Here is an 18,499-nt window from a genome sequence, read left to right as displayed (position 1 = left end):
ACCTCTGAAACTAAACAAAATAAAATAAAATCCTAGAGGAAAATACAGGCAGTAACCTCTTTGACATTGGCTGTAGGAAATGCTTACTAGGTATGTCCCCTGAGGTAAGGGAAACAGCAAAAATACACTACTGGGGGGCGCCTGGGTGGCTCAGTCGTTAAGCGTCTGCCTTTGGCTCAGGGCGTGATCCCAGCGTTCTGGGATCGAGCCCCACATCAGGCTCCTCTGCCGGGAAGCCTGCTTCTTCCTCTCCCACTCCCCCTGCTTGTGTTCCCTCTCTCGCTGCCTCTCGCTCTCTGTCAAATAAATAAATAAAATCTTTAAAAAAAAATACACTACTGGGGTTTCATCAAAATGAAAAGCTTCTGCACATTGAAGAAAACAATCAACAAAACTATAAAGCTACCTGTGGGATGGGAGAAGATATTTGCAAATGACATATCTAGTAAAGGGTTAAGATCCAAAATAAAGAATTTATAAAAATGAGCATTCAAAAAACAAATAATCCAGTTAAAAATGGGCAAAAAACATGAATATTTTTCCAAAGAAGACATCCAGATGGCCAACAGACCCATGAAAAGATGTTCAACATGACTCATCATCAGGGAAATACAAATCAAAACTACACTGAGATACCACCACTCGCCAGTCAGAATGGTTAAAATTAACAACACAGGAAACAACAGGTGTTGGCAAGAATCTGGAGAAAGGGGAACATTCTTACACTGTTAGTGGAAATTCAAATGGGTGCAGCTACTCTGGAAAACTGTGGAAGTTTCTCAAAAAGTTAAAAATGGAACTATGCTATGATTCAGCAATTGGACTTCTAGGTATTTACCCAAAGGATACAAAAAATGTAGATTCAAAGGGTCACATCACCCCAATGTTTATAGCAGGATTATCAACAAAAGACAAACTATAGAAAGAGCTCAAGTGTCCATCAATTAAAGAATGGATAAAGGAGTTGTGATAATATATATAAATATAAATAATATATATAATATAATAGAATATATAATATAGCAATTATATATATATATATATATATATATATATATATATATATATATATATATATATATATATATATATAACTCAGCCATCAAAAGAACAAAATCTTGCATTTGTAAAGACATGGATGGAGTTGACTGTTATGCTAATGAAAGAAGTCAGTCAGAGTAAGACAAGTAACATATGATTTCACTCAGATAGGTAATTTAAGAAACAAAACAGATGAACATGTGAGAAGGAAAAAAAGAGAGAGGGAAGCAAACCATGAGACACTCAACAATAGAGAACAAACAGGGTTAATGGAGGGAGCTGCATGGGGGGTGGTTTAAATGGGTTTTGGGTGGGCACTTGTTATGAGCACTGGGTGTTATATGTAAGTGAAGAATCACTAAATTCCACTCCTGAAACCAATATTACACTATACATTTACTAACTAGAATTTAAAGAAAAAGAAAAAAAAGCCTGGGAGTCTGGTCACATTTTTGTGAGCATGGGACAGGTTAGGCCACAGGACCACTCATAATTTGGTTTCAGGACTATTTTGACATCATGAGGCCTAGGGCATGACATTGCCCAGCAGAGAATGTGTATGTGTAGGCTGGGCGGTCCCTTTTGGGAATATAGCTGGCCTCATTTCTGGGGCAAATGGAAATGAAGTAAGATCTCTCCCCAATATTTTCCATTCCTTTCTGGAGTGTAGAACTTAACTCATTAGGTAGCCCTTACCATACTGTTGCATAATTTCTTTTTTTTTAATTTTTATTTATTTATTTTTACATCAGAGAAACCAGGCATTTTTTTACAATAAACATGTATCTTTTTTATAATAATATTTTTATTATATTATGTTAGTTTCTAACTAGGCATCATTCCCATCCAAGAGTGATGGGGCTCCCATAGAGGCAGCACTCAAGGATTGGTATCAAGTGCCCACTCTGATCCAGCAGTAAAGGAGAGCAATCAATTTCTGATATCCCAAAAAACCCAATGGTTTGGTGCCTGAGTGACTCAGTCTTTAAGCAGCTGCCTTTGGCTCAGGTCATGATCCCATGATCCCTGGGATTGAAACCACGTAGGTCTCCCTGCTTGGTGGGAGGGGTGCTTCTCCCTCTCACACTCTCCCTGCTTGTGTTTTCTCTCTCACTGTGTCTCTCTCTGTCAAATAAATAAAATCTTAAAAAAAAAAAAACTAACAGTGGTTTGCTCTTTCTTGGCCGGCTGGTGTACGCATAGTGATCAATAACCAGTTTGCCTTCCTCCCCTGGCTGATCCAGAAGCCTTCGTTATGAGGAGCAGGTAGTCTGTGCATGTGCAGTATGCTCCAGGACCTGGTTAGTGCAGAAAATGCCCTTTAAAGGCAAACTACACAAAGGTCCCATTGCAAACATTTGAGCATCAGTGGCAAGCACCCACATGCTATTGTTGAACCACTGCTGTCTCTATCTGTTGTGGAATGGGCAGAAAAAAACAGCTAAGTCCAGAAGCTTTCCCTATCTTTCTGAGGGGAGAATGTAGGTCTCCTGCTGACAGGGTTCCCATAGGTAAACAATGGAGAATTCTCTTTGCCCAAGTTCACAGGTATTACCTATTCTGGAGGTGGCCCATTTGCCAGGAGATTGTGCAACTCCATTCTCAGCATTATGCCATTCTCAACTCTCATAAAGAACTTTAACTTTCTGTGTATCCATTTTTACCCTTTTATTCTTTTTAAAAGGTTTATTTATTTGTTTGAGAGAGAGTGTGTGTCCCATGAGTTGGGGGAGGGGCAGAATGAGAGAATCTTGAAGTAGACGTCTCACTGAGCACGGAGCCTGATTTAGGTCTCCATCCCATAACCCATGAGATTGTGACCTCAAGTGACATCAAGAGTCAGATGCTTAACGTTCTGAGCCAGCCAGGTGTCCCTACCCTTTTCTTCTTATCTGAAACTAGATTTACCAAAAGGACAATTCTGAGTCAGTATCTCAGAGTAATACCTTCTGGTTTACTATGGGGACATATGCAGAGTTCTTAGGACTGTGGAATATGTTGTGCCACAGGTCCTCTCAAAATTTGGTTTCAGAACAATTTGAATATCAGGAATCTTTGGGTATTTGAAGGGGTTCAGCTGAAAATGTGTGTAGGCTTAAGTATTGGGGCTGGGAGGGAGATGGCTTCATTTCTGGGGTAAGGGGGGAAAAGTTCTCTCCTTCCCAGGTTTTTTCTTTCCCCATTCTTGTATGAAATGTAGAATGTGGATCCTCTTAGTAGGCATTCCTATAATCTTCCGTATTTCTAACTAGGTCTTTGCTCACATTCAGGGGTGATGGGGCTTTCAAACTGCCACCATCAAAGATTTTGATGAGTTCTTACTTTGATTCTGTGCTAAATGAGCATAATTGGTGTCTGATATCTCCCCAAAATGGCACTCCTGACCCTGAACACTTGCTGCTTGGAGTACTGTGGTAAGTGCAATGATAATTAGCCATACAATCACCACACACATGCCACTCTCACACCTGCATATACCACATACACCACACAGACACCACAAAAACAGGAGACACTGACACACTTCTATCACACACAGCACAAACTACACATAGACACATCACAAATACATCAAACACACAACACAAATACCCCAAACACCCACACACTCCACATATAGCCCATTCATATTAGACATACACCATACACACACAACTCATACACAGAACGCATACACATCACACTCACACTTCACACATAAAACACACAGAATATGCATAAACCACCCACACTACACCTACACCACACACACATAAACACATGCCACACAATCATGATACACACAGTGTATATACACAACATACACCACACATATGCCACACACAAACCTCACACAACACATGTACCACACACATGTAACAGACATACAAAACACACACCAAAATCACTACATGCACACCACATGCAACACACACAATGCATGCCACACACTGACTATACATACACCAACCAGAAACCATACACAGCAAACATACACTACACACACATTTCTTTTACCTCATATACAACAGTCACATCCAAAATGTCCAATATATTTACCACATGTACATCACATAAATAGAGCATAGATATTACACACACACACACAGAAGGCACACACAGCACATATCCTACAAGAACTCATGCATACCACAAACAACACACTTACACCTCATAGATACACCACTCATATACCAGACAAATACATCACAAATACACCTCACACACACAACACATATTTAACAAACACACACTGCCAAACACATACCCAACATATACAGACAAGCACACCACAAATACTAAATACAGATCACACATACCACACACACAGACATCACACATTTACCACACAATTACAAATAAGCTCCACACACACATAAACCACACAAACAGCACACAAATACCAAACATACTACAAACATCACACATGAACCACACAATTACACATAAGCTCCACACACACACAAACCACGCAAATACCAAACAAACATACTACAAATAAACCCCGGAAACTGAACACACATTCCACATAATAGTTACACCACACATACAACATCAACACATGTAAATAATACACATACAGTTATCACACATACACCACCCTCACACATGCAGCATGCAAACACATGAACACCACACACAACATATATAGCACACACAAAGCAAAAAGACACCAAACATACACAACACCTCCATTACAGACACACCACACATATAACAGACCTCACACATACAATGCAAATGCACACCACACACCATACACAAAATACATGACAAAAAACGCCACACACATCCCACATTTAAACCATTTGTATAACACACACACACCAGATTCATACCACACATAGTTGACCCATTTATCACATGTACATCACAAACATATACATGAACATACAACACATATACTACACACACTGACACATATTATATAAACCACATACACACAACCTGAATAACACATACACTACACATATACCACACCTAACACTTATCTCAAACACACACCACACATATACACAACACAAACACATCGCAAATATACTCCACGCACCTATAAAAAACATGCCACATATTCCCCTCACACATACCACACATGCAACAAAAAATCACCACATATACAACACCCACACACCTTATACACACCATCCACACAGCACACCTATACTTTCACAATGCCTGACATACAGCACACACTTACCAAAGAAATGGAACATAGTTATCATACACACACCAGACATATGCCAAACACACACACAGACACCACACAAAAACCAACATACTTTAAACAATACACACACACACCACACTTATAACATAAATTACATGCATATACTACATATGCACAGATCACATAGAACACACACCACATATATCAGAAACTCACAGTGCTTCTACCATAGAAAAACACACAAAATATACACAACACACACCCTATACACACACCATGTATCCACCACAAACACACCACACATATACCAAGTAAAAGGGCACCACACACACCAAGTAAACACCAAAGATGCAGCACACTCAGCATGCATATACCACACAAAACACACCACACTACACCATGCACATAGCACACAAATAACTCATGCAACACATACACTTAAAATACACTGCAAATATAACACATACACACCACACATACCCCACACATATACACTACACAAACACCATACACCATAAATCACATCTTCATCACACAGTACCCACACATACAACACATGAAACACAAAGAACATACACACCACTCAATAACTGCACACACACCATACTTATACCACACATTTACACCCAAATATTCAACAGAACTACACATATCACACATACACATACACAACACAAGAGACATCTATCAGACTCACATCACATTCAATGACTATACACATACATACACCACACCACACACAACACATATAATGAACACAGACACACATGTACACACACACAAACACACACCTGCTTAGTTCTTTTGGCTACTGTAAGCCTATCAAGGCAGCCAGCTTTTCTCCCTCTCCTGTCTGATTGACATGCCTTCATTATAAAGAGAAAATGGTTCATCCATGCACAGACCACTTCATGGCATGGTCTGAACAGAGAGCCCTTTTTCTATATAATAATTTTTTATTAGGGGCGCCTGGGTGGCGCAGTTGTTGAGTGTCTGCCTTCGGCTCAGGGCATAGTCCTGGCGTTCCAGGATTGAGTCCCACATCAGGCTCCTCTGCTGGGAGTCTGCTTCTTCCTCTCCCACTCCCCTGCTGTGTTCCCTCTCTTGCTGGCTGTCTCTCTGTCACATAAATAAATAAAATCTTTAAAAAATAATTTTTTATTATGTTATGTTAGTCACCATACACTATATCCTTGTTTTCTGATGTAGTGTTCCATGATTCATTATTTGCATATAACACCTGGTGCACCACGCAATATGTGCCCTCCTTAATACCTATCACTGGCCCCTCCCAATCCCCCACCCCCCTCTCCTCTGAAGCCCTCAATTTGTTTCCCAGAGTCCACAGTCTCTCATGGTTCATTCCCCAAAGACTTTTTCTGAACCAATGGAGAGGACCGTATGATTCTTGTCTCCTCTCTTATTAATGTGTTCTATCACATGGCTTGATTTGTGAATGTTGAACTACCTTGCATGCCAGGGGTGAATCCTACCTGGTCGTGACAGATAATCCTTCCAATGTACCTTTGGATCCTATTAGCTGGATCTTGTTGAGAATATTGGCATCCATGTTCATCAGGGATATTGGTCTGTAATTCTCCCGTTTTGGTGGGGTCTTTGCCTGGTTTTGAGATCAGGGTAATGGTGGCCTCACAGAAGGAGTTTTGGAAGGTTTCCTTCTCTTCTATCTTTTGAAACAGCTTCAGGAGAATAGGTATTATTTCTTCTTTGAATGTTTGGTAGGCTTCCCCAGGGAATCCATTAGGCCCTGGGCTCTTGTTTCTTGGAGAGGTTTTTGATCACTACTTCAATCTCGTTTCTGGATATTGGCCTATTTAGGTCTTCAATCACTTCCTCTTTCAGTCTTGGTAGTTTATAGCTTCCCGGGCAGCCATCCATTTCTTCCAGCTTGCTAAATTTATTGGCGTATACTTGTTGATAAGAGTGTCTAACGATTGTTTTTATTTTCTTGGTGTGAGTCGTGATCTCTCCCCTTTCATCCATGATTTTATTTTATTTATTTTTATTTTTTTAATGTCTTTTTATTATATTATGTTAGTCACCATACAGTACATCCCTGGTTTCTGATGTAAAGTTCAATGATTCATTAGTTGTGTATAACACCCAGTGCACCATGCAATACGTGCCCTCCTTACTACCCATCACCAGTCTATCCCATTCCCCCACCCCCCTCCTCTCTGAAGCCCTCAGTTTGTTTTACTAACTTGGATCCTTTCTCTTTTCTTTTGGAGAAGTCTGGCCAGTGGCTCAGTGATCTTAGTAATTCTTTCAGAGAATGTTCACCTTCTAGTTTCGTTGATGTGCTCCACTGTATTTCTGGTTTCTAATTCATTGATCTCTGCTCTAATCTTGATCAGTTGTGTTTCGGTGCATGGCTTAGGCCTATCCTTCTGTTCCAGCTCCAGCTTCTTGAGGTGATAATATAAAAACTGCATTTTAGATTTTTCTATTCTTTTGAGTGAGGTTTGGATGGCTATGTATTTCCGCCTCAGGACTGCCTTTGTGATATCCCATAGGTTTTGCACTGATGTGTTCATTCCCATCGGTTTCCGGGAATTGTTTAAGTTCCTCTCTCATTACCTGGTTGACCCAAATATTCTTTAGCAGGATGCTCTTTAACCTGCAGTGTTTGAGTTCCTTCCAAATTTTTTTCTTGTCATTGAGTTTCAGCTTCAAAGCGTTATGCTCTGAGAATATGCAGGGAATAATCTCAATCTTTTGGTATCGGTTGAGAACTGTTTCATGACCCAGTGCATGGTCTATTCTGGAGAAAGTTCCATGCGTGTTTGAAAAGAATGGGTATTCTGTTGTTCTAGGGTGGAATGTTCTGTATATATTGATGAGGTCCATCTTGTCCAGCGTGTCATTCAAAGCCCTTGTTTCTTTGTGGATGTTCTGCTCAGATGATCTGTCTATTGCTGAGACTGGAGTGTTGAGGTCCTCTACTGTTAACATATTATTATCTGCATGTCTTTTTATTTTGGTTAACAGTTGGGTTATGTAGTTGGCTGCTTCCATGTTGGGGGCAGAGATATTTATAATTATTAGACCCTCTTGTTGGTTAGACCCTTTGAGAATGATATGGTGTCCTTCTGTATCTCTAACTACAGTCTTTAGCTTAAAATCTAATTTGTCTGAAATTAGAATTGCTGCCCCAGCTTCCCTTTGAGGTCAGTTGGTATGAAAGATGGTTCTCTATCCCTTCACTTTCAGTCTGGATGTATCTTTAGGTTCAAAGTGAGTCTCTTCTAGACAGCATGTGGATGGATCGTGTCTTTTTAGCCAATGTGCAACCCTGTGTCCATTTCCGTTCTGTATCATCCCTCCTGGGGTCTTTCCTCTTTTATAGAGCCCCCCCCCATTGTATCTTGCAGGGCTTGCTTGGTGGTCACATATTCTTTCAGTTTCTGCCCATCTTCAAAGCTCCTTCTCTCGCCATCTATTCTGAATGACAGCCTTGCTAGATACGGTATCCTTGGCTGCATGTTCTTCTCATTCAGTACTCCAAATATGTCTTGCCAGCCCTTTCTGGCTTGCCAGGTCTCTATGGACAGGTCTGACATTATTCTGATGTTCCTCCCTCTGTATGTGAGACATCTCTTCCCCCCACCCTCCCCCACCACCGCTTCCAAGATTGTTTTCTTAGCTCTAAGACTTGCAAATTGTACTATTATATGTGTTGGTGTCAGTCAGGTCTCATTGATCTTGGATGGGGTCCTCTCTGCCTCTTGGACATGAATGCTTGTTTCCTTCCCCAGATTAGGGAACTTTTCAGCTATGATTTACTCAAATATATCTTCTAGACTGCTCTCTTTCTCCACCCCCTCGGGGATCCCAATACTTCTGAAATTGGAACGTTTCATTGAGTCAATAATCTTCCTCAGCTTAGTTTCTTGAAATTGGATTCATTTTCCCCATGCCACCTCTTTTTCCTTCTTTTCTATCATCTTATCTTCTAGCTCACGAATTCGTTCTTCTACCTCATTTGCCCTGGCAATCAGAAGCATCCAGTTTGGACTGCATTTCATTCATAGCCTTTTTAAGTTCAGCCTGATTAGATCTCATTTCAGCCCTTAGAAAGTATGTATTTTCATTAATACTTATTCTCCAGCCTTGATAGCGTCCTGATAATTCGTTACTCTGGAATCCATTTCTGACATCTTGGTTATATCCATATCCATTAGTTCCACAGCAGAGGCCACAGTCTCTGTTTCTTTCCTTTGTTGGGGGTCCCTCCTCTTTGTCATTCTGATGAGGTGTGTTCGCAGGAATGTACGGAGTCCAAATTATTGACCAGGTCCCAAGCAAGATGCCTTCATTTTATAGGGACTTTAGGGATGTGGGCTTCTTGTTCTTCCAGCCTGCCGTGCTGATACTCAACCAACCCTGTTTGGGCAGAGTTGTCCTGCCCCCTGTTGGGGGTTGATGGGCTCAGTGAGAACTGGTTTCTTGGGGCTTTTGTTCTCTGGCAGCTTTCCTTGGCGGTTTGCTGTGCCTCTTCTGAGAGTCAAAGCAGCAGTGGCCAAATCTCAGCCTCTGTCTCAGAACAGAGGGGTTGCGGACCATTCTCCACTGATGTTCTGGCCACTTTAACTCTGTTTCTGTTGGTGCTGCTCAACCCTGCAGCATCCCGGGATGTGCGCCCCACACCCAGCATCCCAGCCCTCACTTCCAGGGCCAGTGTGTCTCTGTCCTTTGTGTTTTTAACACTGCCAGCCGCCACCCGCCAGCCACCCCCGCCAGCTCCAGAGCTCCTGGTCTCAGTCTGGTTCCAGTGAGCACACCGGAGCTCTGGTTTTCAGTCTGGTTACACGTTTCCCAGCTCACGGTCTCAGTCTGCTCTCTCGCAGGTGCCGGTCTACGGTCTATGAGTCTGCCCGCTCCCCTGTGCAGGTGGTTACTGCTTCCCGGGCCTGAACGTGGCAGCTCCCTCCCCCTTCCATTTATCTTCCAATATCTGTGTGCGGTTTCACAGCTCCCGCTTCGTACCTCAATACTCATCGCTGGAGATGTTCATTTGTAGAGATCCAGATGTATCCTCCTGCGTCTCAGGCTGATTCCGTGGATGTTCAGGCTGGTCTGGTACCTATCCAACTCGACTCAGGGGACCGGCTGAAAAAGGGGTCTCCTACTCCTCTGCCATCTTAACTCCGGGGCAGTATTCTTAACTCTGAGAATGGAAACAGTATAGAATTCAACTTTCAACCAATGCCTTGTTTCATACATGTAGAAGCTTTTTGAAATGCATGCGTGATAGTATATAGAAAGTGCCATATAATTAACTGAGAAATAACTCTGCCGAAAGTATCTTTCAGCTAGCATCTTGTTTCACCAAGATAGAAGTGTTTTCAAATGTATGTGTGGAAGCATAAAGCATGTACCGTATTCTTAGCACTGGCTGTTATACACAACTAATGAATGGATCGCTGAACACTACATGAAGAAGTAAGGGTGTTGGTTAAATCAACATAATAAATAAATAAAAATAAATTTATTGAATCATGGACCATTACATCAAAAACTAAAGATCTACTCTGGTGACTGGCCTAACATAAACAAAACAAAACAGAACAAAACAAAACAAAACAAAACAAAGCAACCAAAAAAACTTCACATTCAAGAAACAAGACATTGGTTGGAAGCTGCATTCGATACTGCTTTGTTTGTCAGCATTATATATATGACACTTTACTAAAGCATCCTCACATACATTCAAAAGCCTTCTAGTGTCATAAAGGAAGATGTTAGTCAAAAGACCCTTTTGCCAAAGACTTCTTTCTCAGTGGTAGGTATATGGCACTCCCTATGCTCCCAAGCATATATATAAAAAGGCTTCTAATTTCATGAAACGAGGTGTTGGTTGAAAGTTGTATCCTATACCATCTGGATTCTCAGAGTTAAGTACATAGCACATTCCTAATGCATCCACACATATATTTCAAAACTCTTCTATCTTCATGAAGGATGATGTTAGTTGAAAGGTGAATTGAGCACAGACTTGAGACTCAGAGTTATGTGTATGGTACAGCCCTTTCAACATATACATTTACAGCTCTCTACCATCATGAAAGAAGATAGTAGTTGAAAAGTTGTCAGTACACATTTGATTCTCAGATAACTATATGGCACTTTTTTTTATACTTCCACAGTTACCTTTGAAACACATCTATCTTCATGAAAGAAGATTTTACCTGAGTAGATTCTTAGCAGACATTAATTTCTCAGGGGTTTTTGAGTCCTTTTAAAATTTATTTTTACTTATTCATTATGTTCATTTAGCCAACATATAGTATAGCCTTACCTCTTGATTTCGTCCTCCAAGAAGCATTACTTGCAAATAACACCAGTGCTATGTAAATGGCACATTTTTTTGTGCTCCCACACATACAATTGAAAATGCTTCTAAATCGTGAAACAAGATGATCCCTGAAAGATGTTTTCGGCACAGATTGATTTCTCAGAGATTTGTTGTCCATTTTAAATTTATTTTTGTTCATCCATTATGTTCAGTTAGCCAACATATAATAATACATTATTACTTCTTGATGTGCTGTTCAATGATTGATTAGTTGCACGGAATACCCAGTGCAATGTACATGGAACTTCTTTAAGCTTTCATGCATACTTCAGAAAACACTTCCATCTTTAAGAAACAAGATGTTACCTCAGCGATGCTTTCGGCACAGATGGATTTCTCAGGTTTTTCTGTCCTATGTAAAGTTATTTTTATTCACTCATTATGTTCATATGCTACATCGTTTCTTCTTGGTGTAGCGTTCAACAATTCATTAGTTGTGTATAACACCCAGTACTTTTATATGGCACATTCCCTGTGATTCCACACGTACATTTGAAAAAGCTTCTATCTTCATGAAACAAGGTGTTAGAGGAAAGATGTTATCAGCACTGATTTATCTCTCTGAGTCTCTTTGTCCTTTTTAAATTTATTTTTATTAATTTATATTGTTCCGTTAGCCAACATATAGTACATCACTACTTTCTGAGGAGTGGTCTATGTTTCATTTGCTGTGGGTAACAAACAGCCAGTGCTATGTACATGGCACATTGGATTATGCTTCCACACATACATTTGAAAACGCTTCTATCTTCACGAAACAAGATGTTAGCTGAATGAAATTTCAGCACAGATTTATTTCTCAGTCAAACCCTGCTACATTCATGAAACATGGTGCTGGTGGAAAGTTGCACTTCATACCCTTTTGTTTCTCAGGGTGAAGTATATGGCACTTGCCTTATGCTTCTACACATGCATTTGGAAACACTGTTACATTCAGGAAACAAAACGGTGGTTGAAAGTTGCATTCTACAGTTTTTCGGTTCTCAGAATTAAGTATATGGCACCTTCCTGATGCATCCACATGCACATTTCACAGCTCCTCTACTTCAATGAAGGAAGATGTTGGTTGAAAGAAGTTTCCCACACAGACTTGCTTCTTGATGTTACATGTATGGCACTCCCTATGTTTCCCCACACACTTTTGAACAGGCTTCTGTGTTCCTGAAACAGGATGTTAGTTGAAGGACGCATTGAGCACAGACTTGCTGTCAGAGGGATGTATATGTCACTTCGTTTTAACACATACCTTTCACAACTCCTCTGCCTTCATGAAGGAAGTCGTTAGTGGAAAAAGCTGTCAGCGTTGAGTGGTTTCTCACAGTTAACTTCTACTTCCACATCTACCTTTGAAAACTGTTCTATCTTCCTGAAACAAGATGCTAGCTGAAAGATGCTTTCAGCACAAATTTATTGCTCAGTTAGGTGTATGGCACTCTCCTTATGCTTCCACACACGCATCCAAGAACACTTCTACATTCGTGATACAAGATGGTGGTGGAAAGTTGCATTCTGTAGCTTTCTGTTTCCCAGAAGTAAGTATACGACCCTTTCCTGATGCAGCCACACATCCATTTCACAACCCCTCTACCTTCATAAAAGGGGATGTTAGTTGAAAAAGCTGACAGCACCCAGTTTTTTCACAGGGGTTGTGTATATGGCACATTTTTATACCCCCATTCTCAGCTTTGGAAATACTTTGATAATGATGATGATGATGATGATGATGATGATGATGATGATATGTTAGCCGCCATACAGTACATCATTAGCTTTTGATGTAGTGTTCCATGATTCATTGGTCGTGCATAAGACCCAGCCCTCCATGCAGACCATGACCTCCTTAATACCCATCACTGGGCTAGCCCATCCCCCACACCTCCCTCCCCTCTAAAACTCTCAGTTTGTTTCCCAGAGTCCATAGTCTCTTATGGTTCATCTCCTCCTCTCTTCCCTCCCTCCTTCATTTCCCCCTTCCTTCTCCTAGTGATCTCCCTGCTATTCCTTATGTTCCACAAAAATGTGAACCCATATGATAATTGTCTTTCTCCACCAGCCTCATTTCACTTAGCATTATCCCCTCCAGTTCCAGCCATGAAGTTCCATCCGTGTCGATCCAAAGGGTGGGTAATCATCCTTTCTGATGGCATAGTAATATTCCATTGTATATATGGACCACATTCATCTGTTGAAGGGCATCTTGGCTCATCTCACATTTTGGCTCACTGTTGTGGACATCGCTGCTATGAACTTAGGGATGCACGTGCCCCTTCACTTCACCACTTCTGTATCTTTGGGGTAAATACCCTGTCGTGCAATTGGGTCATAGGGTAGCTCTATTTTTAACTTTTTGAAGAACCTCCATGCTGTTTTCCAAAGAGGCTCTACCAACTTGCATTCCCACCCACCATGGAAGAGGGTTCCCCTTTCTCCACATCCTTTCCAATATGTGTTGTTTCTTGCCTTGTCAATGTTTGCCATTTCAACTGGTGTAAGGTGGAATCTCAACGTGGTTTGGATTTGAATTTCCCTGATGGCTAATGACGAAAATTTTTTTTATGTGTCTGTTGGCCATTTGTATGTCTTCATTGAAAAAGTGTCTGTTCATATCTTCTGCCTGTTTTTTGATTTGATTATTTGTTTCACGTGTATTGAGTTTGAGAAGTTCTTTGTAGATCTTGGATACTAATCTTCTATCTGTAGTGTCATTTGCAAATATCTTCTCCCATTCCGTGGGCTGCCTCTTAGGTTTTTTTGACAGTTTCCTTGGCTGTGCAGAAGCTTTTTATCTTGAGGAAGTCCCACAGTTCATTTTTTCTTTTGTTTCTCTTGCCTTTGGAGATGTGACAGCATCTTTCAACAAACATCTTCCTTCATGAATACAGAAGAGGTTTGAGATGTATGTGTGGGTGCATTAAGAAAGTGCCATATATTTAATTCTGAGAAATGAAACAGTATAGAATGCAACGTTCAACCAACATCTTGTTTCATGAATGTGGAATCGTTTTCAAATGTATGTGTGGATGCATTAGGAAAGTGCCATACACTTAACTCTGAGAAACAAAAGTGTATAAAATGCAACTTTCAACCAACGTCTTGTTTAATGAATGTAGAATCGTTTCCAAATGTAAGGGTGGAAGCATAAGAAATGTGCCCTATACTTAGTACTGGGTGTTATATGCAACTATTTAATCGTTGAACACTATAGCAAGAAGTAATGATGTACTACATGTTGGCTAACTGAACATAATGAATGAAAATGAATTTTAAAAGGACAAAAATATTGTGAGAAATAAATCTCTGCTAAAAACATCTTTCAGCTAACATCATGCTTCATGAAGAGAGAAGCGTGCTTTTTTTTAAGTTTATGAAACAATTTTATTAAAACTTTTCACCTGTAACTGTGACATCCAAGGCTTCTGAGTCCTCTAACATCCTTTGAAATTACACATAGCCCTCACCTGTTTCAAACATAGTTGTGCTTGAAATCTATTTATCCCAAGCCACAGCTAGCCATTTACAGAATATTACAGGGCTATTTTGTTTTTTATTCATTCTCTACATGTATAGTTGTGATCTCCACAATGTAACCTTTACTCTATGACTTTTTTAAATTTTTTTTATTATATTATATTAGTTACCATACAGTACATCCCTGGTTTTTGATGTAAAGTTCGATGATTCATTAGCTGCGTATAACACCCAGTGCACCATGCAATACATGCCCTCCTTACTACTCATCACCAGCCTATCCCATTCCCCCACCCCCTCCCTTCTGAGCCCTCAATTTCATTCTCAGAGTCCATAGTCTCTCATGCTTCACTCGCCCTTCTGATTACCTCCCTTTCCTTATCCCTTTCTTCCCCTACCGATCTACCTAGTTCTTATGTTCCACAGATGAGAGAAACCATATGATAATTGTCTTTCTCTGCTTGACTTATTTCACTTAGCATTATCTCCTCCAGTGCCATCCATGTTGCAGCAATTGTTGAGAAATCATTGTTTTTGGAATATTACTCAGCTATCAAACGAGAGAAGCATTTCAGAAGATATGTATGGAATATAAGAAAAGTGCTATGTTAAATTAAACTGTGAGAAACAACTGTGTGCTGACAGCTTTTTAACTAACATTTTCCTTCGTGAAGGTAGAGGAGTTGTGAAATGTATGTGTAGAGGAGCTGTGAAGTGTGTGTGTTGACACGGATGTGCCTTCCACATAACCCTGACTCACAAGTCTGTGCTCAATGCATGTTTCAACTACCATCTTATGTCATGACTATAGAAGCCTTTTCAGATGTACGTGTGGAAGCATCAGTGAAGGTCCATGTACTTACCTCTGAGAATCCAGATGGTGTAGAATACAACTTTCAACCAACACCTTCTTTTCATGTAATGAGAAACATTTTCAAATGTATATGTGGAAGCATAGAAGGTGGCATATACATACCACTGATAAGCAAGCCTATTGAGAGTATCTTTCAACTGCCATTTTCATTCATGAAGATAGAAGAGATTTGAAATGTTTGTGTGGATGCATTAGAAAAGTGTCATTTTACTTTGAGAAATGAAATGGTATAGAATGCTGCTTTCAACAATGTCTTGTTTTATGAACGTAGAAGAGTTTTCAAATGCATGTGTGGAAGCATAAAGTGCCATGTACTTAACTAAGAAATAAATCTGTGCTGAAAGCACCTTTCTGCTAACACCTTTTTTCATGAAGATAGGACAGTTTTCAGAGGTACGTGTGGAACTACAAGAAAAGGGTCACACACTTTGAGAAACACCTCTGTGCTGACAGCTTTTTCAACTAACATCTTCCTTCGTGAAGGGAGAGGAGTTGTGAAATGTATGTGTAGAAATGGGAAGTGCCATACACTAACACACTCACAAGTGTGCTCAATACAATTTTAAACTAACATTTTGTTTCATGAAGTTAGAAGCCTTCTCAAAAGCATGTGTGGAAGCACAGGGAGTGTCATATATGTAAAACTGAGAAAAGTCTGTGTAACAAATGTCTTTTAACAAATATCTTCCTTCAGGTAAGTAAAGGAGTTGTGAAATGTATGTGTGGATGCCTTAGGATAGGGCCATATTCTTAACTCTGAGAATGTAACCAGTATAGACTTCAATTTTCAACCAATACTTTGTTTCATACATGTAGAAACGTTTTGAAATGCATGAGTGATAGTATATGGAAAATGCCATATAATTAACTGAGAAATAACTCTGATGAAAATATCTTTCAGCTAACATCTTGTTTCACGAAGATAGAAGTGTTTTCAAAGAAGTGTTTCCTGGGTGTAGAACCTTAAAGAAAGTGCCATAAACTTAATAGTAGGTGACAACACTGGATCGATAGCATCTTACAACCCACAACTTCAGTCATGAAGATGGAAACGTTTGCAATGTTGTGTTGAAGTTGGAAGCATTCTGAGAAGTGTGTTTCTCAGCATAAGGAAATTATTGTATCCTTACATTTAAGAAAGAACTCCATGGAAAGTCATCTGAAACTCACATCTTCTCTCATAAAGCTGGAAGCATTGGTTCAAGGGTGAGGGAACGTGTAAAGCAATGCTGTTTACTAAACTATGAACACTGAGCATTTGTATAGAGAATGCCACTTCAAACATCCTGATGCCTGAAGAGAGAAGCTTTTTCAAATTGTTGTGTTGAATGGTAAGAGAAGTGCCATACACTGAACACTAAGAAAGAGCACCATCTAGAGACAACGTTCCAAATCACATCTACCTTCATGAACGTGGATGTATTTTCCAAAAGTGTGTATGAAAACTTAAGGTGAGAATATAAAAACTGCATTTTAGATTTTTCTATTCTTTTGAGTGAGGCTTGGATGGCTATGTATTTCCCCCTTAGGACTGCCTTTGAAGTATCCCATAGGTTTTGGACCATTGTGTTTTCATTCTCGTTGGTCTCCATAAATTGTTTAAATTGATTTTTGATTTCCTGGTTTATCGAGTCATTCCTGAGCAGGATGGTTCTTAGTCTCCAAGTGTTTGAGTTTGTTCCAAATTTTTCCTTGTGGTTGAGTTCCAATTTCAAAGCATTGTGGTCTGAGAATATGCAGGGGATAATTTCAATCTTTTGGTATAGGTTGAGACCTGTTTTGTGTCCTAGAACATGGTCTATTCTTGAGAATGTTCCATGGTCATTAGAATAGAATGAGTATTCTTTGGTTCTGCGGTGTAGTGTTATATATATATATATATATATATATATATATATATATATATATATATGCCATAACTCGTCGAGTATGGCATTCAAACATGAGAGACTATGGACTATGAGAAACAAACTGAGGGCCTAAGAGGGGAGGGGGAGGTGGGGGAATGGGATAGATCGGTGATGGGTAGTAAGGAGGGCACGTATTGCAAGGTGCACTGGGTGTTATAAGCAACTAATGAATCATCGAACTTTACATCGGTAACCGAGGATGTACTGTATGGTGAGTAGCATAATATAATAAAAAATCATTAAGAAATAAATAATAAAAAAATAAAAAATTCGGGATCCCGGAAAAAAAAAAAAACATAAGGAACGTGCTGTATGCTCCAGTAAAAACACCCTTTGGAAAAGATCTTAAAACTCATATCTTCTGTAATGAAGATGGAAGTACTTGCAGAAGTGTGAGTGAACACATCAGGAGACGTTCTAGCTAAGTAGCTGTGAGAAGCAAGTCTGTGTTGTAGGAAGGCAACATCGATCTAACATCATAAAACATGAATACAGACACGTTTCCTATTAAGTGTGTTGACCTTCAGGAAACTGCCATAGACATAACCCTCAGTAAGAAGAGGGTATGCAAAGGGTCTTCCAACTCCCATCGTCTGTCATGATGATGGAAGCATGTTTCAGAGTGTGAATGAAAGTGTAAGGAAGGGCCGATAACCAATTTTTGAGAAAGAACACTGTAT

Source organism: Ursus americanus, chromosome 16, assembly GCF_024610735.1.
Source record: "Ursus americanus isolate L20-20 chromosome 16, mUrsAme1.1.p, whole genome shotgun sequence".
NCBI lineage: Eukaryota > Metazoa > Chordata > Mammalia > Carnivora > Ursidae > Ursus > Ursus americanus.
The sequence above is the reverse complement of the archived record's forward strand: the minus strand, read 5'-3'. Positions refer to the sequence as shown.